General features: G+C 35.1%; 1 long non-coding RNA gene across 1 annotated transcript; it reads right to left on the bottom strand.

The window, feature by feature from the left end:
• Window positions 1-4,965: 4,965 nt before the first annotated feature.
• On the bottom strand, window positions 4,966-5,396 carry LOC113352908. The gene is made up of 3 exons (XR_003360981.1): window positions 5,363-5,396; window positions 5,141-5,253; window positions 4,966-5,061 (listed from the first exon to the last, which is right to left on the bottom strand). It is a non-coding gene; the product is annotated as an uncharacterized LOC113352908 (long non-coding RNA).
• Window positions 5,397-11,883: the final 6,487 nt, after the last annotated feature.

Raw genomic sequence — 11,883 nt, 5'->3', positions numbered from 1 at the left:
TAACCAAATAATCAGCAGTTGTATTTTCATACTAGCGGCCAATCATAGTAAGATACAATTTAATTTATGAGTGTATATTATAAGTTCCTTCAGTAATTTCTTGACATATCTTGTAAAATGCTCGTCTTTCTAACAAAACCTACCCGGCGAGCAAGCAATATCAACTACGTATGAAGAATTAAAAATAAATGTTCGAATTCATTATTTTGGGGGAGGTGGTATTTCAATAAGAGCCTTGTCAAGTTCAACACTTTTCAACATCCCCTCCATGTGGGTTTGAAGGTGCGAAACATGTCCACTTTTGCTTTCCCCAACAAGCCAATAGAATTCCAAACCTTGGCTTTCTATTCTGCGTCAAAAATGCGTCACCATAAATTTTGTACTCAATATGTCCCCTTGGACTATGGGATTATATGCATAGTGTACTGAAAATGCGTTGTTGTCAAGTGATGTCTTTCTGTTGTGGTGGAGAGTCATCTTTCATCTTTTTTCGCCTGTTCTTCCTTTCGAAGGAGATCAACTTCCGCTAAGACTTCCTCCATCTTATCCGACAGTGTAGTAACATCAGCAAAATCACAATCATATTCACCGTAAAAAAATTCGATATGTGTCTTCCCAAAGGAGCAAAGAGGTTCCCGGTAAAAATTCAAACATATCGACATTCTTATCAAAATAACCACTAGTTAATGAAACATCACCTCTTGCCCTCTTCGGATTTAACTGGAGCTAACGGAACATCACCTCCTAATTTGAAAGGTCCAAAAGAAAAAGTTACATCCCACCCTAGTTTGATATCTTATTTGTCTTTTTTATTCCTGTTTTATTTTACAAATTACGAAAATTATCCTTAAATTTATATGTTATTTTATTATTTGTCATTTTGAAATTATGTTTGTATACCATTTCAACAAAATTTTGTTAACTCATCAATAATAAAAATAAGTGCATATATTAAAAAAATTATTCAATTCTAGTTTCAGTTTTTGTTTGGAAATTATACTTATAACTAAAAGTGGGGTCGTTTAAAATCGACAAGTTAACAACAAGTTTCTTGTAATTTATTTTAGGGATTTTGTGTTTTCCCAACAAAAAAAAATACATATTTTTCATTACCCCTATAAATGACTAATATGTGAAACCCCTTTCTGTTAACCTAGCCGTCATCCATAATAAACATCATAAAAAGTATCCGAATTCACAAATTTTCTTGTTGCGGATAATTATATCATTTTATATCACTTTGGAATCGGATTGGGAAATCACTCTTATTATCACAAACATGAATAACCATATCATGATTGCTGCCAAACTTTCTTACTTGTTTGATTCCAACCAAATATAAATTTGACTCGACCAAAAACAGTCTCAACAACAACTGATGGCAAATTAAACAAAAGACGCAGTTAGTGGATTCAATATTTCTTCTAATAATCTAAGAAAAATCAACAGATCTAACACCCATCCCATCTTCATCTATTCATACATTTGGGAATTCTCTTTGAGGTTGAACAATATGACGGATTTTGGATCCGATAGTTTATAAAATATTCGAAAGAAATTCTTTGATAAAGTTTGAAATTGGAATATATATATATTTTTTGATAACTGGTGATGGAAAATAATTACACACTTTTGGACATTTTCACTAGTCTTGTATCGACGAAGATAATAACCACCAAGAGATTTGGTCGAAGATGCCAACAGAAATGAGTAAGAAGACTGGTTTGGGAGGGTAGATTTGGTTATTAAATAGTACAATTTTATTAGACAGACCACGTGTGTTTCACGTGCAAATTAACTCAACTACAGCATGACGATAAAGTTAAAAGAAAAGGGGTTTCACCTGTTAACGATTTAAAATGGGGTAATGCAAACCTTGCCAAATTGGAATATATTCAGATTAATTGGGGTATACCTAATGATAGATCATTTTGAAGTAAAAGAAGCCATCCGTTAATCATGTATTTTCTAAATGGCTAATATATCCTTGTTTAATTAACGCTAAAAAATCTGATTAGCTTAATTAACTGAGTTTAGATTGATTGATTGAGTAGATTACAACTTCTCAAATTATGAATTTGAGTTATGAAATTTTGTTTTTTATTGAACTTATGTGGGAAGATTTTTGATAAAAAAAAATGTTTTTAGAAAACCTTTTGCAATGGAAATGAAAGCACACTACCTCAAACACTTCCAAAAGAGGATTGCAAAGCTGTTGTATGAAATCATTCTCAAAATTAGATCAGAAATCAACACTTTCAATTCTGAAAGTATGAAAAGTCGGCAAGGTCGACGAATGAAGAAGACGCCGACTATATTTATCCGTCAAGGTAGATGAATGAAGACGACGCCGACTAACTTTGGCCGACAGGGTATTCCAAATGAAGACAATGCAAACTTTATTTTTTTTTGATACACAGGAGATGACTAATATGTCGGCAAGGTCTACAAAAAAAAATCGGCGGCTATTGAGAAAAATGTGGAATCATGTATTAGTCGGCAAGGTTTTTAAAAAAAAATACCCTTCCGGTTGTTGAGAAAAATGTGGAATGATGTATTAGTCGGCAAGGTCTTCAAAAAATACCATGCCGGCTGTTGAAAATATTTACAGTCGCCATGACTATTATGAAAAGTCGGCAAGATATGCATGTTACGACCTTGCCGACTAAAGACACAGAAATCACAGTTTTTGATTTCTAACCTAATATAACAATCAAATCACACAACACAATGATGAGTTTTAATTTAGACATCACTTACAGTCTTCTTTTAGCCCATATAATCGACCATTTTTTCGGAAAATCAAAGTTGATTTTCTGTCCATGGAAAAAATGGAAGAAGATGAAAGGGAATAGCAAAGAGATTAGAGATGAGAGATTAGGAAAGATTAAGAGTTTTTTAGTTTTTAAGTTTAATTACTTCAAGGGTATTAAAGTAAACTCACCCATATTTGGCCTCCCCTTAGTTAGGGCACTATGTCCATTTAAAATTGGGTATACCCCAATCTGACCAGGATTGCAAAATAAGCATTTTTTTTTTCTTTTTTTTAATTAAATATTTTATATACATAATTATTTAGATTTTTCCAAATAAAAATGAAAATAAAATGCTTTTACAAGAAACTTGTTGGTAGCCACGCAACAAGTTGTGCCCCTAACCTCTTTTTGGATAGCTAAACCTAATTCAATAAAAAGAAAATTGCAAACTTTAATATTAGCATCATGTAGAGTAATTTTTCAATCTTAATAAAACCTTTATAGTTTCAAAACCAAACTCACTTAAGATAAAAAAGCGAAGGTACCAAAATTATACCCATTGACTCTACATACATCAAAGTCTTTTTTTTATACTCCCTCTGTCTCTAAAAAATATGCTTGTTTCCTTATTTGGGTATGTCAAAAATAGACTTGTTAACATAAATGGAAAATCAAATGTTATGATTTTACTAACTCACCCATATAGAGACCCTTTCTCTCTTTTTCTTTCTCTCTAAATTATAAAATGGGGACCATTTTCTTATTCCCATTACTCTAATATTAAATGAGTGAGACCAAACAAAAATAAAAATACATAAAAAACGGCTACAATGATTGATTTTCTTAATTTTTATGAAAACAAACGATACTATTTTTTAAAAATGGAGGAAATATATAAGACCCAAAAATAAAAATAAAAATATTTTTTTTGTCGTTTCATGCAACAACACTAATGAACCTGATGATACTTACATAAAATGTTTCATAAATCTATTGATGATACTTACATAAAATGTTTCATAAATCTATTTTTCAATAGATGTCTATTTATTCTAGTTTGTGTTTTGCTCTTTGACCAAACATTGACCTGAATTTATTCTATATAAATTACCTAGTTGGTTTTAATGGTTGGGGGTTAAAAAATTGTTAGATGAATTCATCCAAAGTAACCTCGTACATGAGAGGTCCTTTATCAGTAAATTATTACCAAAACAAATAGGCCCTTTATCAGTAAATTATAATGCATACATGAGAGAAAAAGGAGAGCAAAATCACTAAAACAGGAAGCCAGCTTTATAGAAAAGCTTAGAACAATGCATAAAGAAGTGAAACACGATGTGGTTACTAACCCGCTTAAGCAATATCTTTGGACGGAACTCGTACTTCTCGGGGTCCTTTAGAGTAAGAGATTTCCGTTGAGTTGTAGCAGAAAGTAATTAAGCATACTTGCCACTCTTTCAACCTGGAATAATGAGGCTTGACATTTGACAGCTTGTATAACCTAAGAGGAAATATTCTTTACTGAAAAGACACCTTACCATCTCTGGAAGAAGAAAAGGCACTGTAATCTGTTCGGAAGTAAATGCCCACATCTTCCATCGCCAACCTCATGTCAATTCGGATAATCTACAAAAATTAAATTATTCACAATACTGGTGAATGTTAGAATAGGAAATTTTCACATGGAAAAATAAATTAAACCCACATTCTCTTGAGAATGGAACTGTCGGATTCTTTCTTGAGCTGATCTTCTTTCACATTCCACGGTATTACCCATCTCTTTTTCTATCTCTTTCAGTTCCAGAATTCTGTTTAGACTTTCGTCCACAAGAAATATACTGTCGTTGACCAGGAAGTTCAAATACACTCCCTTCTCCTCTTCTTTGGCAATCTGAAATGACAATAACAAAAAAAGTGAGAAAGCAAAAATATATGAACAACAGAAGGTAAAATTCCTCAATCCAAGACATAAAATATATATATATATCCATGCATTGTGATGACTAGGAACCTGCCATAAGTACTCCAGAAGTTCGGCAATATTATGACGTATGTTGAACTTGTCATAAAACTGCACAAGAATGGTACAACAATCAGAACAAGAAACATTTAATGTCTAGATACCAGACGGACAACATAATAATTAAGAAATTCTGCCAACAAGGTGGATAATAATATAGATTTGGGAACGAGAAGCTAATGAAAATGAATCTCAATGTCAACGTAAAGCTTCAGAAGATTCCTGACAAGATACTCCACGGCAAATTGATGACCCTCAAAAAGGGAAGCTGTTGAAGATGAACCACTGCACACCAAACCAACATGCAATGGAATTAAATGACGGACACAAGATTGTGTTATTGTAGCCAAAGCAAACCTGATACCTTCTTTCTGGCATCCAGCAGATCAAGACTTCTACCATCTTTGCTCTGAGGTAAGGGTTCTTGATATAGTTGGGACTTCCCATAAACATTATAATCAAGTTCATAAAATCATCCTGATAACAGCAAAAATTAAGATCCAAAAGCATAGGCTAATTAACGGTTGACTATTACAAAACATAGAAAGCATCAAAATATCACTGAAACTGCATTCAGAAAGACTACCAGCATGAACCCATCCATCGCTCTAGGTATCCGACACAGCAGTTCCATGGCATCTTCGACAAAATGTTCAGGCATACAAGCAAGCTCCATAGGGCAGCATGATGGCAAGGGCATTTTGAACCCGCCTACAAGATCTACCAACCAAACAACCATCAACCGGTAGAAATGAATAAATGATCCGTCCTACAATAAAATCCAAGAAACCCCATTAACTATCATATCTTTATAATAAACGGAGTAATAAAATTACTTTGAAAATTGATATTTGATCAGCTATATGCACCTAAACTACTTCATAGCTGATAAAGATCACTTTCATAAAACAGAAAATAGTTTCTAGATTCTACTTTGCATTATCTTATCTCCACTTTTCCTTATAATTTTGCATAACTTGACCAATCCTGTTGATATTTGTAGCACATACCCTCAATATCTGTGCTTCATAACACAACTTCTCCTGAGATAAAAACTCAACTTCTTTCTCCAGACGATCTATATCTGTCGTTGACGAAGTCAGGAAATTGAGTTATGGAGATACTTTCACTATGGAAAGTGCTTACACAATGTTGGAGGATTGAGGTTTCCTGATAAGCAATTATGGAACTCAAAGTGTCATTTTTAGTTTGGACTTTATGTTATAAGGGGGCGCAGACACTTGATTTCTTATTCAGAGCCGATTTGATTCAGGATGAAAACTGTCATATGTGTAATCAGTATGCAGAAACAAATGGTCATTTATTCCTTCATTGCAATACTGCTACTGCAATTTGGTCTTAGAAGTTTGGGAATTAACTGGGCGCTAACTTGTGAAATGAAGATGAATTTGTGAGAGTGGGGAGTAAAGAAGAGCTCTAATATGATAAAGAAAATCTAGAGCTCTAATATAATTAAGGAGGTAATTTCGCATTCATTCATTATCATTACGAAAGCCTTGAAACGCAGAGCAATTTCCAATCATTAGAGAATGAAGATTCCAAACGTTGTGTTAGGAGTAGTGCGCCCATTGAGAAATATATTATTAGCTTTGGAGATTCACCTATAAAAGAATGATCAGACGTCCTCCTCTGCCGGCAGGTAAGATTGAGTTTATTACATCTCCATTAGTTGAGATTAATCTCAGTTCCTGGAGGGTAGGAAACGAGTTTGGTGCTATTCTCAATTTGGCACATTACTGGATTTCTAGCTTCTCCAGGAGAGAGGACAGGAATCAGCATGAACTACATGCCATGTAGTGGTGTCAAAAGCACCGTGGAAGACGTACAAGGTATTGGGGTTTCGCATTGAGTAATTTCTTGTTTCTGTTCCCCAGCGACACGTGAAAGCAAATCCATTCGTATGCTCATCCAATCAGACTTGAACTTTGCATTTTAGGATTACTTTTAGAGGCCCTTCAGTTTCAAAATGGATAAAAATGTTTACTGAGAATAGTTCACTGGTAAACTGGGCATATGAAGGTGTGACTGGTGTTGTTTCCTTCTCTCTTTGTTTACTCTCCTGACTATTATAATACCCTTCTTGCTAATGACGACAACAACGCTCTAAAGAAGGGAGGATTGATAAAATCCATGGTGCAGTTGATGTTTACAAGAAGACCATCAAAACTAATAGTGTTACTGGGATTTACTGTGGATTCATCATTTCATATTCAGGAATAATTATCCAACGTGGTCTGTACTTCGGAATGTATACCCTCTAAAACCAGTTCTTTTGATTGCTGACCAAACAGTTGGTACAAGTATTATCTATTTTTGCTTAATGTTATTATAAGTTACTAGATTAGTGCCTGTGCTACGCACCCGGAAATTTTTTACTTTAATATTTTTGATTGGGTAAGCGCGGGGCTTCGCCCCATCCCGTGCCGATACATTTTTAATTTAGTGTCATCCCGCCATGTCTTGATGCATTATATAGGTGGAGAAAAGATAGGAAATACGTGCGGATTTCTAATAATTTGGACCTTTTCTAATAATTTCCTTTTTTTTTGATGTGTCAACGATTTCCTTTTTTCAGAGTTTTACGTTTTTTTTCCTTTTATTTATTTAACGGTTTGGACGTGAGTTTTGTCCACCCTTACTAAAGTACAATTAAGTATAGGTGTAAACACGGTGTAACTAAATAATTCAAGTTTAAATTTTAACATAAATATTGTCTACCTACTTATTTTCAACAACGTTACTAACGAACAGTTAAGTATTTAATGTATCCAAATTGTAACCAAATTTTAATTATTATAACCAATTAAGTTGTGTCAAGTGTCCCCACCATAATTTCTGCATTAGAAAAGGCCTTTCTAGACTAATAGGAAGCGAGAATTTTATCACGTTTAATGTGAGAGCTTTATTTGTCAAGGCCTTTAAGGGGGAAGATTTGGAATGTATAATGGGCACATCACTTGAGTATCTAAACAGTTGCGCACCTATTGTTGTTAACGTGCAATGCTGCTAATGTACCTTTTCTTTTTGTTTGATCCTTCATGACGGTGTAATGGTGCTGGACTTGATTCGGTGTTAGGGTTGTATTTGCTTAGATTAATCCATATTTCTTGGTTCCATGTTATATGTGGACGATGATAATTTGCTATCTTAGCTCAAACTGAAGAGCATATATTTCTCAACCATATAGCCAAGGTATTGAAAGCGTGAAGCGTTTTTTCATTTTTAGGAAGCGATGCGTATGTCGAAGTGTGAAGCGTCGCTTCATGGTTGATGTTTGAAGAAGATATTTTCTTATAAATAAATTAGTCGTAACTAGTAATTATAAATTTGTTAGGATGATAATATTTATATAAATTTTATATAAGGCTAATTTTTATTAAAAAACAAAGCGTGTGTACACCAGTTCAACCTTCTCCAGATGAGTGAGGAGGTGATTAATGATTTAATGGGGGTTGTAGTAATGAGGTTCAAACTCTCGGACTTGTGAAGGATAATTTTTTTAGACCTAATAAATATATACAAATATTGACAAATTGGTAGAGAGTTGCTAGGACTAAAGATACGGCCGTTTTTTCATTTTCAAGTGGTTAAGAAATTAATTCTAACAATTATAGTTCAAAAACAAAACAAATATTAACTCTAGTTTATTGCCAAGATAGATTTTAAAATATTAGTTTTATTTTATGAGCATGGCGTATCAAAAATCCCTACGACCAAGCATACTCCATCAAATAAAATCAAAGTAATTAATTTAAAATCTTAATTCAATTAAAATTAGTGCAAAAAGTAAATAAAAGAATTAATTAAATTACCACATGGATGAATTAAGGATTTCTCCGTCGTCCCAGTGCTTGGGTTTAGCTCATCATAGTGAAATACCTCTCAAAATATTTTATTAAGCTCAATTGGTGTTTACAATGAAGAGAAAATGGAGAAAGGGTGAAAATCGGTAAACTGCAACGCTTATAAGCGTTACAGAACACCGTTACAAAGAACGATAAAAGAGTGCTACTGTTGTCTGCGTAGCTGGCTACGACCCACAGGAACCGTTCGTTGTCACTGTTGGGGAACGACGGTCTTTGGCCGTCTGTTCTTCGTGTTCTTCCTCTTCATCAATGGCAGCAGCAGCAGCAGAGAAAAATGGTGATTCTCCCTCTGCAGCCTTCTCTCCTCTCCTCCCAACTCTCGACACCTCTTCTTAGCAACCAGGGAAACCTATTTATACTCAACAGGGCGAATAAATCATGCGCAATAACTCCAAAAATCCTGTCATCACTCGGCAGTGAAAGAAAATATTCTCGAGTATTTTATTTCGATTTTCTTCCCTTGCACGCGTCTGTAGATGTCGACACTATCCCAACATGGTCGTATAGTATCCTGAGAGAATATCTACCAAAACCTAGTGTTATCTTCTCCCATATCTTTCCTTTTATCATACGTAACTGCCAAAACAGAACCCATATTCCCGTCTCTCTGTTCAGCTCAGTCCGGCTATTCTAACCCAAGTTCATCGATCAACACAGACGTACCAGGCCTGTTAACTCCATTCAAGACTAACCCAATGGTTTCCAGCTATTGAATCTCGTTAAAACAGCCCAAGAATTCAAGTCAAAAATCTATTGGCTACGTGCAATTTTTCCCGCCAATTCGCATGATTTGAATTTTGAAGATGGTTGCCCCTATCCTCTGATGGGGTGCCAATAGCAATTGGGACTGAAATAAAATTATTGGGGTGGAAACATCCAAAACTTGGGTGCCTTTAGTAATTTTTCTGGGACTTTTTCCGCATTTTTTCGGGGTTCCTCCGGGGTATTTCTGGGGCGCTTTCGGGGTACTTCCGGTTCACTGTTTACAGAGGTCCAAATGCCACATTTTTAGTCACTTTCGCCGCAAAACCTTATTTTTTCTAAAAACACCTACAAATAAATAAAATACCATAATAAGTACAAAAAATGGGTACTAACAATATATACAATTGGGCTATATTAGACACATAAATGCGTCTATCAAATACCCCCAAACTTATTATTTGCTAGTCCTCGAGCAAATTTATTCTAGAAAGGAAAATCATTTGAACGCCTAGGTGGCCCTAGTGGCGGAGTGTTGTCTCCGGAGGGTTTACCAGAGGTGTACCCACAAAACCAATACTCCAGACCCTAGCTATCTACGAAAAATATTGGAAAGCACTAAAGAACCTCCTTGGTTGGCATACAATTATTGACTCTAAGAGGAAGAACCCTGATGCGAATACACGAGTTTGCACTCAAGCATACTAAAATTCATATAAGTGACAGAGATCTACTAAGATAGTTTCACGATGGACATCATACTCGGAGTCAGACTAATCACATGAAAAGATTAAGAAGATGGAAAAATAAAAATGTAGATGGTTGAAAAGCGAACGGTGTTTCCCATATCTGTCTGAAGGCCTCTGCCAAGATGAACCTAACCTAAATGACTGAGATACCGGTCTGACTAATATTAACACACTGGCATATACAAGGGAACCAGCGCTCAGTAACTTAAATCTAGATCAACAAACTGGCAAGTACAAGGGAACCAGCAATTGACTACACATAACAATAACCATTTTTTTTAACTTAACGGCATGAATAGATCTTTTTGATCCAAGCGCATGCTTCTTGTCAGCAGATTACACGATAGTTCTCACGGGTCCTGCATTCCACGCTTGCTTAGGCGACGGAAACATGGAGAACACACGCATATTGCTATCCAAGTGTTAATACTTATTTCGATTGGTCTAACTGGTCCGATCTTCTTTTTTTTTTTTTTGAAAAGGTAACTCAGTCACTCTATTTCACCCTAGCAAAGGTAACAACTTGAATCGTGTGCCCCACCAAATCACTTGAAACAAAAGAAAACTAAAAATAGAAAGTGAAAAGGACTCGACAAGATATGGCGAAACTATCATGTTATTGCTAACACCTGAGCTCTGTGCTTTTATGAATAGACTCTATAGATGTTTCCATCTAGTCAGATTGGTTCCTCAACTCGTAAAACAAAAATGTTTCCATCCACTTAGAATGGTTAGTGCTATCCTTAATAGGCGTAAATTTCTACGCTCTGGAGTATATTTATTGCAACTAAAAAGTTTCTCCCATACCCCCAAACTTAAAATTAACATTGTCCTCAATGTTCTAAATATGAAATTAAAAGCATGAACAAGGAGAGACAGTTACTATTTGAAGCAAAACAGTGAAGGAAGGATATTACCGGGTTGCATGAGATTGGGTTAGCTCCCAAGAAGTGCTAAGTTTAAAGTCTTCAGCCAGACGTAGGAAAGGTTTGGTCAACTCGAACCGTATAACAGTAGCCGGAATAACTGTGGGTCTTTAAAACCAAAAAGAGCCGACAAAAGGAAACTGCAGTGAACCAACGAAATGAACAACACTAGCATGCCCTTACCTAGTTTCCTGATAACTATCGCTAATTGTGGTTCGGTTCAGATTCTATGAAAGGGTCTAAATAGAATATTTTCATTGGCTGCGTTTCTTCATAGATGGGATCCGAATCACTAGGTCTTAGAGTCTGTAAAAACTCAAATACGAACTTAGAATCACGAAGTAATAACCTAAATAATTGCGGATCCTCTAAGTCAATCAGATATGACTTACAAAGTTGACCACAATGAGAGTAGTGGTCATTCTTAAGCAAATGTGTCGATTCTAATTTCCTAAAGCATTTAGGTTTAGTCTCAAAACTTAATAACCGACACATATTAAAATCAAAAGTTCCCACAATTGGTTGAAAAGTTTTTGGTGGGAAAACAAAGTCAATCTTGGTATCATATCCTGGGTTAACCACATCAACCAGAGGATGGGTTTCTAACAACTAAGCTTCTTTCTGGACATCGTTAGGTTCGGGAAAACGAGTATGAAGGTAATCTTGTAAAATGGTCGAGGCACAGATATCAAGTCCTAAGTGTGGGGACTTTCTGAGAGTTAAAGGTAAGGCACTAGGGAAGTGATAATCACCCCCAAATTTAGAGTTTTCAGTCTCTCTAGATAGACCTCTAATTATTTCTTGAATTTTCGTATCTTCATAGTCCTTAAAATATTCAAGAGA

Source organism: Papaver somniferum, chromosome 2, assembly GCF_003573695.1.
Source record: "Papaver somniferum cultivar HN1 chromosome 2, ASM357369v1, whole genome shotgun sequence".
Classification (NCBI taxonomy): domain Eukaryota; kingdom Viridiplantae; phylum Streptophyta; class Magnoliopsida; order Ranunculales; family Papaveraceae; genus Papaver; species Papaver somniferum.
This window is presented reverse-complemented; position numbering and strand designations above follow the sequence as displayed.